This window comes from Pinus tabuliformis, chromosome 1_1 (genome assembly GCF_031772625.1).
Source record: "Pinus tabuliformis cultivar Carrire ecotype Pingquan chromosome 1_1, CPIR1, whole genome shotgun sequence".
NCBI classification, from domain to species: Eukaryota; Viridiplantae; Streptophyta; class Pinopsida; order Pinales; family Pinaceae; genus Pinus; species Pinus tabuliformis.
The window spans coordinates 488169762-488182784 of NC_142297.1; the positions used below are offsets into that span (position 1 = coordinate 488169762).

Genomic DNA, 13023 nt, shown 5'->3' on the forward strand with positions numbered 1-13023 from the left:
GCTACCTTACATTCCAATAGAGGAGTAGACAACAAATATCTTGACCAAGGCATTGGCAAGAGGCAGTTTCATCTATTTTAGAGATAAGTTGGGAGTTGTACAAAATCCCTTTCTTGCTAAGAGGGAGTGTTGTAAATGTAGCGAATGAAGGTCTTCTGGCTTGTGCCTTAGCTAGTGGAGACCTTCATTTGTCTTTCTTTGGCATGAGTGCAAGCTCATGAGATAGACTTCAGTAATGATGAGTTTATTTTCAGTTTACTGGAATGATCATCTAGATAACATGTGTAGAGTTGGAGCTTTAGTTACATGGAGTCTTCTTCAGTTTGACTATAGAATGAGGTGGCGGTTACAAGTTCAGTTAGAACAAGTTAGTCTTTAGTCTTCATTGAAGAGAGAACATGTTAAGACTCCAAGTTTTGATTAGAGAGAATCAATTGAACTGTTTGTTAACTTGCAATCACAAGTCAAGCTTCTAAATTGAGCTAGGCCTACTTGCATGCTCGAATTGGGTCTATAAAGAGGAGGACGAAGTCACATGATTATCACAAGTTTGCGAGATCATGTTTGATTGTGGAGTGCGTAGTCTTGAGGAGCAAGTGCGCACAAATTTAGGAGGCTTGTGCACTAAAGAATAGGAACAAATTTGCGCTAGGAAATAGGAGCTCCCTTGTGCGCAAGGAAATAGGGCTCTAGTGCACAAGGAAATAGGAACATGGATGAGGGGATTTGCAGGGCAAGTCAAGGCTAGTTTAGCTGGATGTTATGAACATAAATTATGTAAAAATAATGTAAATATAGATAATAACACTACATCAAAACAATGATTAATAGTGTTTAGTTTAGTGAAGAGGTGTGTCCCCAAAGGACACGACCGTTCATGAAGGGACACCTGCCTAGGTATATAAAGTAGGCCCTCATTGTAACATTGAATCGTCACATGTACATTTTTATATATAAAAAATTATTATTATAAATACCTCGTGTATATGAACATATTAGGTCAACATGCTATAAGTTTTGTTACTTCAGTGGTATCAAAGCCATGCCGCACAATATAATCTTGTGAGTCTTTGAATGTTGTTTGCCGCACAACAGGCCATTACGTTTACGTCTTTAATGCATTGAGCAGTTTAGTAAAATTCAAGAAGTATTTCAGCGTTTAGAAAGATCATGTGCAGAAGCTACAACATGTTTTAAGAAAAGTTATGCATAAATCGATAATAAGGAAGATGATAGCGACAATGAAGAATAAAAAAAGGATCAAGATGATGATCCAAATGTCATTGATGGTGAAAGGGAAGATATCAAAATTGTTGATTTGGAGGGAGACAAAGAATCTGTGAATATAAATGATATGGACACAGATAGTGAGAATGAGGAAGCTGGAAATGATATGGAAATCGAAGTTAATGATGAAGTTCATGTAAATATGGCTTATGATGAAAGTGAGAAAAAGGAACAATATCATAAAGATCCAATTGATGACAAAGAGGTTGAAACGATCGATCCTAGCTATCATCACCCGCGTTTCAAGCCAGCTCAGTATAGTGTAGAGGTGGTCAATCTTCGTGCTAAGAGACCAAAGGAAAAGGTAGAAGAAAAGAGAGAGCGCATCAAAAGAGAGAAAAAGGATTACAAGCCTACAAAGGCAGTTCAACTTGGTATTCCCCATGAGAAGGCATCACAGAAAGGTTGTGAAAATAAAAATAAAAAAGAATCGAATAAATCTGGTATCGAATCGAATAAAGGGTTAGGTGACATTCTGTCCACTGAAAAACCCATCAAAGATGTTGCTCTGAATTGGGTAACAAGTGAGCAAGGGCCAGTTGATGTTTTGTCCACGGAAAAACCCAACAAAGATGCTGCTGTGAATTTGGTGAAAAGCGAGCAAGGGAATGTCCATATTTTGTCCATGGAGAACCCCAACAATAATGTCATTGTGAATCAGATAATGAACAAGCAAGGGTTCTCTTGTGACAGTGAAAGTGGTCTGAAAAAGTTAAATTTCTACAAGGAGGGGTTTTTAAATTATTGCCAGAGTTATGGTCCTGTGACGAGATACATATGGTTACCCACTAAGCGCGAGGCTCTTGTTGAGAGGGAACGCAAGGGTGCAAATAAATTCATTCAAAGCAATCAAAACCAAAACAATTTGAAGGGAAAGATACTGTTTCAAACGAGAGTAATTCAGAAAATTTATCTGAGGAACTCGTGACATACATGGGAACTTCAGTATTTACCCTCGGAAGCAAATTGCCCATCAATGGCATCTACGATATTTACGAATTTGGTTTTGAGGTTCGAACACCCTAATATTTTGAGGGTTGATATCAAGGGTTTTGAAGTTCGACGAGCTCTGAAGTTCGATGGCAATGGAAATTCGTATGGCAAGGAAATTTGTATGGTCTCCTGTCCTGGGCATTCACATGAAACTTTTGTCTTGAACAATCGATTTTGGATGGCACCCTGTTCTGAGCATTTCAGATATCACTACTAGGGTAATATTTGCCTCACGTTTTGTCTCAAGCCTCATCACATCAGAATTTGGTATAATCCCAACACACTAGTGTATGTTGTGACTAATCTCACGCAGAAGTATATACATAAGTGTCGGATCACAATATGCTATATATGGTTTTTCAATGAATCACAATATCATTTCTCTGCGTCATTTACACCCAATATCCCAGCATATAGGCATGGCATCTCTGCGATGAAGTTGACAATAATTATATCGACATTCATAACAACAGGCAACCCTCGACGCTACACCTGTTCCGTCAGCTGGACCACACCTTTCCGCAGGTCAATATCCGATAGTCCGACTCCTCTGTTCCGTCCAACTGTGTCGTCCTTGCTGCCATTGACCACGCTAGGCAATCCAAATGACAAGTCTTCGTTGCTGCATCGGTACCTGTCCCACAACAACCGATGACCAAACTGCTATCTGTTCATCGTCTCTCGCACTGCACCACATTCTCTCCAGCCGGACGTTGGCCCCACCACGTCCATTGTCCTTTTCTACTACAGATTCTTTGTTGAAATTTGGTGACTAAAAAAAAAGTTTCCTGCAATCCCAACCCGGTTTTAATTTCACCTTATCACTCCCATTCAGCTAAATGCCCTTTCCCATAAACATACATTCAACATATGGGATTGTCAACACACGCTGAAAATAAATATGGACATAACCAGGCTAGCAACACACATAAAAATACACACGGATTTTTGGTCAACTTAGACCCAAGGAAAACCTCTTCAATCCTCTCCGGGGAAAACCTGTTAGAGTGCTCTTCAAGTTTATTTATCTTTCAAGTTCAGGAAAAATACATTTACAAACAAAACAAAACAACAAAATACAACTTATCTCTTCAACCCAAAACTCCTTGAAAACTATGCTCACTTTGCCTCGATTTCCGTGCTCGACTTGAAGCTGAAAAAATATGTACTGTATGGATATGACTATACGAACTGTATTGTACGGACTCTGTATAGACTGTATGGATTTCTGTACTGCTGTACAGATTGTACATATTTTTTTTCAAAAAACAATTTCTTTTTCAAAAGCTTCTCTTGAACGGTGTGCAACACACAACATTCAATGTGGTTCGTACTGTACCTTTTGCTGTCTTCTATGCCTTGATTTGCATGCCCAACTTTGCCCAGAAATCACTCCTTCAGCTTGCTGCAACAAATTTCTCCTTCAGAACTTTTCTCCAGCACTTAGCCTCCTTTCTCAAATCTGCTCATGAAGAATGAATGCAGTCTCTCTTTTCTTTTCCCCTTTTTGTTTCCCTAAATGACTTTTGGGCCACCCTAAGATCTAATGGCTCAAATTCATTTAGATCAAGGTATGAGAATAAATGTGCATTTAATTCTCACTTTCTATTTTTTAACTCACCCATTAAATAAAGTACCCACATTGTACTTTATGTCTAAAGTCACTTTTCACTTTATAGTTTAACGTTGACTTTACCACTTATAAAGTTACTTTCACTTTATAAAGTCACACTTAGGAAAATAACTATTTTGGACACTTTTCCCGAGGTAGAGACTAACCCATGGGAAACCACTTGTCCAAGGTACAGTAAAAATCAACACTCCCTCTTACTGAGGAAAATGTTTCTCGCCACACCCATTTTGTCCCTGAAATGGACATGCTTGCTTCTTGGCAAAGACTTCGTGAGAACATTGGCCACCTGCTCATCTGTTGATATATACTCTAGCTTCACTGCCCCCTTCTGAACATAGTCCCTGATGAAATGATATCTGATGTCAATGTGTTTTGACTTGTCATGAAACACTGGATTCTCCGTGAGTTTAATGCAGCGCTGATTATCACAGTGACTCCTGATTAAATAGGCCATACAACAACTTGCGAAGCCAAATGGCCTCACAACTAGCCTGACTAGCAGCAATATACTCTGCCTTAGAAGAGCTCAAAGCAACTGACTTCTGCTTTCAATTGAACCACGACACAACTGCACTGAACCACGACACAACTGCGGAACCCAATCCAAAGCAACACCCTGAAGTGGTTTTCCTGTTAGAAGCATAGCCTGCCCAATCTGAATCTGTGTAACCTGCCAACCTCACTCCATCTCCTCGCCTATAGGCTAGACCATAATTAATATGCCCCTGCACGTAGCGAAGAATGTGCTATGTAGCTACCCAGTGCACCTTCCTGGGCTCAACCATGAACTGGCTACAGCTATGATCACCAACCTAGGCTCAAGCATGAAGCTTCTTCCAGTTAGTGATCATAGGTGTAGACATGGGTCTACAATCTGCCATGTGAAAGCTGCTCAATACATCCACAACATACTGTTCCTGCCCCAGAAAGATATGCCCCTCCTCCTGCCACACCTCAAGCCCCAAAAAGTAATGCATCAACCCAATGTCCTTCATCTCGAACTCCATAGCAAGATCCTCCTTGCAACCACTAATCAATCTCTTTGCCCCAGTAATGAACAAGTCATCAACATACAACACAAGAATGAGCGGATCATCCCCTACAACAATGTAGTATAGGTTCGGATCTGCATCACTCTTCGTGAAACCCATCTGTTGCAAGTAAGTATCAATCCTCGAATACCAAGCTCTCAAAGCTTTCTTAAGTCTGTAGAGTGCTCGCCTCAACTGACATACATGGGTCTCCCACCCAAGTACCTCAAAGCCTTGTGGCTGCTCAACATACACCTCCTCCTCTATAAATCCGTTCAGAAATGCGGTCTTCACATCCATCTGATGGATCTGCCAACCCATTTCTGCAGCAATAGAAATAAGGGACCAGATAGAAGTGTACCGAGCTATGGGAGCAAAGGTCTCATTATAGTCAACTCCCTCTATTTGTGAGAACCCTCTAGCCACAGACCTCACCTTGAACTTCTCAATGTTGCCATCCACAACATGCTTGATCTTGTAGAGCCACTTGGAAGTCACAACTGATTTGCCCTCTGGCCTAGGCACCACTTCTCAGATATTGTTCTTAATGATAGAGGCATACTCCTCCACCATAGCCTCTCTCCATACCTCCTGGCTCGCAACCTCCTAATAGCTAGCAGGCTTAGATTCAACAATGCTAGTAGCCTTGGCTACATAACTGTAAAACCGCTGAGGTGGCACACTCTCCCTGTTCACCCTCTTCGGAGGACCAACGGACTCTGCTTCCTTCAAGGTGTCTTGAAGCCACTTGGGCCTCCTCTTCCCTGAAGAAGCTTCCCCATAGGGAACCTCATCCTTTGCCCCCCAGTCTGGTGAACTTGAAGGTCTACCAACTGACCCTGGTGTGCCTGTACCAACACTTGTCCTCGAAGAACCTGTATTGGCACCTGTGCCTGTGTCAGCTGAAGTGCCATGTGAACTCTGTACCAGTGGACTCCCTAAAGAAGTGCTCGGTGAACTCGCCACTGGTGCCCTAGATGTCACTGACACTGAAGTACCTCCTGTACCAGTCGATCCAGAACCCTGAGGTCTTGCTCCCTGTACCTGACCTCCCTGCTGAGGAGAAGTCTGTGACTCTCTCTCATCATACTCCCGTGATCTCCAATAGGCCCTCTCCTCCTCGAACTTCACATCCCTCCTAATCACCACTCTCCGTTTAGAAGGAATGAAGACTTGATAGGCTTTCGAAGTCTCGTTGTAACCCATAAAGATACCCTTCTCTGCAAAGGGTTCCGGCTTTGTCCTTTGCTCCTTGGGGATATAAGAATGTGTGAGACATCCAAAGATACGAAGATGTCCCACATGAGGCTTCTCTCCAGTGAAAGCCTCCTCCAGAGTCATATTCCCCAATATTATGTGAGGACTCCTGTTCTAAAGATAAACAACAATATTGCAGTTTTCAGCCCACAAAAACAAAGGCAACCCTTGATCATGAATCATCGCTCCAACAACCCCAACAATAGCTCTGTTCTTCCTTTTAGAAACCCCATTCTGCTGGGGGTTGTAAGGAACTGTGAACTCTCTCCTAATGCGCTCTTGTGCATAGAAGTAAGAAAACCCACCATGGGTGTACTCACCACCATTGTTTGACCTCAAGCCTCGAATCTTCCTACTTGTCTGCTTTTCACAAGAGCTTTGAAATCTTTAAAGCGACTGAAGTCCTCATCCTTGGTCTTCAGGAAATATATCCAAGTCCTCCTAGAGTAGTCATCAATGAATATAACATAATCTTCATAACCACCCAAAGACACATGAGACATAAGACCACTAACATCACAGTATGGATCAAATCTAGTATACCTGTAGATCTGTTGTCGCTCGCTGGGAATGGTAACTTGGTGTACTTGCCCAAAGCACACCCTCTGCAGACCTCATAATGCTCGACACTGAAATCAGGAACTCTAGTAGTGATCTCCCTCAGTACTCTCAAAGCTCCATGATGCATATGCACCATCCTCCGGTGCCATAACTCGCACAAGTCTCTACTGCTGGTGGTACTAGTGTGAGTGCTACCAGATGTGCTACTCACCAATGCTCCTGTCGACTGAAAACTGAACCTGTATAGTTTCCCAGAGCGGACTCCAATCACTTTGGCCGAAGTGATGGAAGCTCCCCTGGGATGCATCAATACCTGCCCTCCTGAGAAAGTGATGTCAAACCCCTTCTCCTCCATAGAAGACACTGAAATCAAGTTCTTCTTCATCCCCGAAACATACAAAACATCCATGACCTTCAAAGAAGCCAAAGACTCCCTCTCAAAGGTCATAGTGCCCACACCAACAACTCTCACAGGTCGGCTCCTAGTACAATCTCAATATCAAGTGCCCTCTCTGCAAGCTCTGAAAAGAACTCTTGTGCACTTGTCATATGGCGGGAAGTCCCGCTGTCTATGTACCACACATTGGATGATGGACTCCTACTAGATGTAGAAGTAATAAATGCAAAGTCCCGGTCAAACTGTGAAGCAAACTGCATCACCTCTACTGAACCTGCAGTACCCTTCTTCCCCTTGTCCTTTCTCTCAGGACATGTAGCAGCACAGTGTCCCATCTTTTGACATGCTCAACATTTGACTTTGGACATATCCGTATCTTTCTTCTTCTTCTTCTCCTTCCCCTTAGCCCCATCTGATGAGGCCCCTTTCTTGGCCGTCCCTTTGTTCTTCCCACTGGTTGTCAAGGCTACATCCTCCTCATTTGCTATCTTCACCCCGCCACTGCCAATCTTTCGTATCTCATGCTATACACAATCATCCCATAATTTGTCCCAATTGGGAAGATTCTCCCTAGAGGTAACAACATCTCCAAAGACCTCCCAAGACTTAGGAAGTCTTGCTCCAACTATCTTGACCGACTTTGTGGGTGCAATTGCTTCACCAATAACAATCAAATCATCACGTACCGGTTTGATCTTGCCAAGAAAATGAACTACGCTTTCAGCCTTTGTCATCTTGATGTTCTTCAATTGTTCTTTGAGTACCATCTTCCTGCTGTCATTGTTACTCTGATAGAGAGTGGTTAGAGCTGTCCACATCTGATATGCATATGTGTTTCCTCTCACCTGGGGAACCACATGATCCTTTAGAGTGTCCATCAAAATCCTTTTTTCCTTTGCATTATTTTTTGTGAATTCAACAAGTTCATCTGTAGCAATAAGAGGTACAACCATTTGTTGCACTATGTCCCAAATTGTTGCCTCCTCAAACACTGTTTGAATTCTGTCCTTCCAAACGACATAGTTGGATATCCCATCCAGTCTGTCCTCTATCCTTAAGAACATGGCCATGGCTGCTGTCCAAAATTTACAAAACCAAGAAAATGGAGAAATGAACTTTCCAACGCACCTTGCTGTCCCAAAAGTTCAGTCTGTGTGAAATTTTACCTTGCTGTCCCAAAATATCATTTTGCTGTCCAAAAATTTAGTTTGTTGTCCAAACCACTGTTTGCTGTCTCAAACTACTGTCTGCTGTTTAAATTGCAATTTTCAGCCTATACCTCTGATACCATGTTGAAATTTGATGACTAAAAAAAGTTTCCTACAATCCCAACCCAGTTTTAATTTTACCTTATCAATCCCATTTAGTTAAATGTCCTTTCCCATAAACATACATTCAACATATAGAATTCTGGAAATGAATTTTTCAGAATAAAACACATGGGACTATCAACACATGCTGAAAATAAATATGGACATAACTAGACTAGCAACACACATAAAAATACACACAGATTTTTGGTCAACTTAGACCCAGACAAAACCCCTTCAATCTTCTCTGGGGAAAACCTGTTAGAGAGTTCTTTAAATTTATTTATCTTTCAAGTTCAGGAAAAATACATTTGCTGACAAACAAAACAACAAAACACAACTTGTCTCTTCAGCCCAAAACTTCTTGAAAACTGTGCCCACTTTGCCTCAATTTTTGTGCCCACTTGAAGTTGAAAATATGTACTGTATGGATATGACTGTACAATTTTTTTTTTTCCAAAAAAAATTATATTTTCAAAAGTCTCTGGAATAGTGCGCAGCTCACAACATTCAATGTTGTTCGTATTGTACCTTCTGTTGTCTTCTATGCTTTGATTTCCATGCCCAACTTTGCCCAGAAATTACTCCTTCAGCTTGCTGCAACAAATTTCTTCTTCAGAACTTTTCTCTAGCTCTCAACCTCCTTCCTCCAATCTGCTCATGAAGAATGAATGCAGTCCCTCTTTTCTTTTCCCCCTTTCGTTTCCCTAAATGTCTTTTGGGCAACCCTAAGATCTAATTGCTTAGATTCATTTAGATCAAGGGATGAGAATAAATGTGCATTTAATTCTCACTTTCTATTTTTAACTCACCCATTAAATAAAGTACCCACATTGTACTTTATGTCTTAAGTCACTTTTCACTTTATAATTTAACATTTACTTTATCACTTATAAAGTTACTTTCACTTTATAAAGTCACACTTAGGAAAAGAATTATTTTGGACACTTTTCTCTAGGTAGAGACTAACCCCTGGGAAACCACTTGTTTAAGGTACATTAAAAATCAACATTCTTTCTACCGTTGCCACGAGTGCGACTCCTACTGCCATCACTCCTGTTATACAGAGGGCTAAATCAATCAGTCAATCATTGTAACCTCGGTCAAAGGCATGACGTTTTAACACTATATACGATTACATGTAGTTACAATAAAATAAAACAGTTACATAGTTAAATTAGTTTAATTAAATTATTTGTAACATGAAAGCTATGGCTGAAGCGAAAAAACTGATAGCTTGAAGGCTTGAATGTAAAAATACACACAGGGATGTAATAATAATAATTTATTAACATATATAATTATATTAATAAGATGATATAAGATGATATAAGATGATACAATGAGGCCTTGCTTTTATACCTCAATAGGTGAACTTTCGTGAATGGGCATGTCTTTTAGACATGCCTTTTCACCTAACTTTATGACTATTTAACCTAATTAATATTTAATTATTTAATATTTTTATTTATTTTATTTATTTAATTGTTATGAATTATATTCATACTATAGCCTCTCCCTTCGGAAGCTTTGTCCTCAAAGCTTTAATGCTGGGGGTTTTCTTTACTTAGTGTATGTCGTCTCAATGTCTATAATCTGACCACCCTCTCGCCTTCTAGGTCATCAATAATATTTCCTTGGATTTATTTATTTATTTTTTTAATAATAATTCTTTTAATAAGTCTATTTTTTTAATAAGTCTAATCTTTTTTAATTATTTATATATATATATCTATATATATATAATTACAAATTATATTATATATATATATAAATATATATTATAAGTTTTATATATATATATATATTATAAATGTAATTATATATATATATATATATTTCAATTAAATATTTGATTTCTATTATTACTAACTATATATATATATATATATATATATAGTTATTAATGGACCAGTCACACCTTTTGACATGGTGGCTGACCGTTTGACCTGCAATAACACCAAGACAGACCATTGGTAGTGGTAGCGAACGACAGCAGAAGGATTTCGATCCACAGCGGCTGCCAATGGCAACGAACAGGAAAAGATACCGCTGAGTTGGACACGAAGGCATCATTAACAAGTATCAGTTTTGAGCGTTGCCAGCATAAACTTGTAATTGCCTTGCCATATATTAACGTTGGCGTATTAACATAGGCGTATATGTTGATCCCTTTTTTCCAAATAGCGTGATGCATCACACACCCGACATCACACCGTTTTATGGGAGGACAGTACGCTTGACGTCGGGGGAGACACAGCCTTCTATGCGGGTTGGCTCGTCGACAATCGGAACAATGGCCCGGTGTATTGACTGGGTCACGTTGTTCTACGGCGGGGGTTGACCGGAGTTTGTTTTTGTCACGCTCAAAGTATTCCCTTGTGATCAAATCTTCAATCCGCTTTTTGATTGCTTTAAAATTAGGCTTGAACATTCGTCCAAGTTGCTCAACACACTCTGTTACTAACTGTGCATGGGCCAAAACTTTCCCACTCTTCATGATTCGTACAATACAAGCATCAATTGCATAACGTCTATCTTTGTCCACACCCTCAATTATCTTCTTCTTCTCATCCACAGGAGGAAGAGGAATCTTAATCTTTCTTGATTTGTCAGTGAAATTTGCATTAAAGTCGAAGTAATCAGACTGTGTGGCAGACTTTGTATTTGGCTGCTTAATCGGGATTTTGTGTTTTAAACATGCAAGTGAATGTAGCAATCTAATAATATCTTCATCGGACAAATTCAGCTGCGATTTGCTTTCTGAATAGCTCAATCTCTCTGCATTATTGAAAAGCAATAATGCAGCTCCTTGATACGTTGTCACAATAAGCTCCACCGATCTGGCATTAAAATTGCCAGAAAGATGGCACGTCCCTAAGGAGTATATCCATGTAAGCTTTCGATGTTTAGTTTGTGTCTGGTAGAATTCTTTAAATACCTCTACACATTTTACCATCTCAGCAGGCAAATTGAGATCAAATGACTTGTAGCTGGGCCAAAATCCAGTAGTCAAGACAGTTACAGTCAAATCTATTCCAGGATGTGCATGCGCATTATCATCAAGATATTTTTGAAACTTTGGTTGGTTCTCCCGTGCCAAAGTCAAATCAGTAAGCATTCCCTCCATCTTTGATGTAAATTGGCCTCCACATTGTTGCTTCAATTTTGTTAAGATACTCCGTTCATGCTCATCATTTGTACTTTTATCAAAAATAAGCCGCTGTGCTAGTTTCTTCCTATAAAATTCTAAATATAGATCTTTATCACCAATGTATGCAAGAAGCTTTACAACCTTCTCAAGTGTCTCTACAATATCTTCATTGCTTAATTTTTCACTGCTACCCATTTTCAAGATGTTGTCACAAAAGGTAGCCAATAATTCTGCACTTGTGCTTCCTGCTACTTCTTTGTTGCAAAATACCTCAAATGCTTCTTTTAATGCCTTGTGGAAAAGAGAATGGTTCACAAAGCACGTGCTGACATACTGCAAGTACTTGTCATGCAATTCAATAACCTCCCACACAAATGTCTGCTCTAGTGGACCAACAATATCCCTTTTCTCTGACTTCTTATTGCTTGCTGCATCTTCTGCTTGTTTAACAAGTTTTGTTCCCTCATCATTAACATGCTGTTTAAAAAAATGGGCTATCAGTTCCAGACCTTTGGGTATCCTATAGAACAACCTATACATCCTTGAAAGATCATCTTCATTCTTATCATAATCTGAAGTTGACATAACCTCTTTCTCATCTTCTGTAGAACATAGTGATTCTTCATCATTATTAATGTTTTCTTTAGCATCTTCCTTGTTTTTATGATATTGTTCATCTTCTTGTTTTTTGAGATAGTCCTCATCCACATCATCTTTATCTGGATCATTTTCATTGCCATTAAGATCAACATTTTGATCGAATTCTTCTTCTTTTTTTTCTTCCACATTTTCCTCTCGACATGTTTTAACTTCTGCAATTGTTTTTTTTAAATGCTGAAATGCTTCTTGAATTTCACTAAAATGTTCAACGTATTTAGGACGTGAATGTAATGGCACATTGTGTGACGAACAACGTTCAAAGGCCTGCATGATTATATCGTGTGCCATGGCTTTGATACCACTATAGCATAAAAACTATGGCTAAAGCGAGAAAATTGATAGCTTGAAAGCTTGAATGTAAAAATACACACAGTTATTTAATAATAATAATTTATTAATATATATAATTGTATAAGATGATATAAGATGATACAATGAGGCCCTGCTTTTATACCTCAGCAGGTGACCTTTTGTGAATGGGCATGTTTTTTAGACATTCCTTTTCACCTAATTTAATGACTATTTGACTTAATTAATATTTCTATTTATTTTATTTATTTAATTGTTATGAATTATATAATTCATAACATTATTTTAACTATTAAAAAAAAAAAAGAAAAAAAAGTAATTAGAGTTATAAAAAATTAGAATTATAAAAAAAATAGAGTTATAAAAAAAGTTAAAATATATATATATATATATATATAATATTTAAAAAAAATTAAATTAATATTATTAAA

General features: G+C 38.9%; 1 protein-coding gene and 1 pseudogene across 2 annotated transcripts in view; one reads left to right on the plus strand and one right to left on the minus strand.

Annotated features, from left to right (window-relative positions):
• LOC149213910 (uncharacterized) overlaps window positions 1-13023 on the plus strand; it is a 114964-nt gene that overhangs the window by 34268 nt on the left and 67673 nt on the right. The gene's annotated exons all lie outside the window — the stretch shown is intronic.
• Window positions 2767-12571, minus strand: LOC149213911 (cullin-1 pseudogene; annotated as a pseudogene).